Genomic DNA, 694 nt, shown 5'->3' with positions numbered 1-694 from the left:
CCTCCCCTCTGTTCCCTGTAATAGAAGAGGTATTATACCCCACTCTCCGGTGTCCCGTGTCTCCTCTTTGTTCCGGGGGGATGGCAGGGGACACAGTACATCGGGAAGGGGAATGTGTAACTGAAGGAGTTTTGTGTCTCTATAGAAGAGAGTGTCATCGTTGTGTATGAGGAAATCCCCCCCTGAGACAGTAATTACGGGATCAGGTGTCACCATTGGAAGATTTCCCTTTAATTTCTCTTCCAGTTGACATCGGTGATTGGGGCAATAAGAGAATCTACCTCACGGGGACACGCGGCAATAAACCCCCCCGAGGTTCTAATCCCTCGTTTTGTAAGCAGAGAACTCGTCGGCGTCTTTTGTCTTTCCTCCGATAATTCTCCCCCGTGGTTTCTTTCAGGGTCTTCGGCTTCCCAGTCCACTACACAGACGTCTCTAACATGAGCCGCTTGGCCCGGCAGAGGCTTCTGGGTTTTACCAAGCTCTGCCTGAGGACGGATGGAAAACCGAGAACGCATCAACCTGCCGGCGGCAAAGAACGGGACCACCAGCGGCCGGGGGGCGTCTGATATCTGAGCGGACACTTCTATGTAACGTCTCGTTCCGTGTTACACTCTCCTTTACATACGTCTAAGTTTATTTTTTTAAGTTTTTACTTTGATATTTTGTAGGGGGAGGCGGGGGGAGGGGGGAG

Source organism: Nanorana parkeri, unplaced genomic scaffold, assembly GCF_000935625.1.
Source record: "Nanorana parkeri isolate BGI_ZX_2015 unplaced genomic scaffold, ASM93562v1 scaffold4208, whole genome shotgun sequence".
Classification (NCBI taxonomy): Eukaryota; Metazoa; Chordata; class Amphibia; order Anura; family Dicroglossidae; genus Nanorana; species Nanorana parkeri.
The sequence above is the reverse complement of the archived record's forward strand: the minus strand, read 5'-3'. Positions refer to the sequence as shown.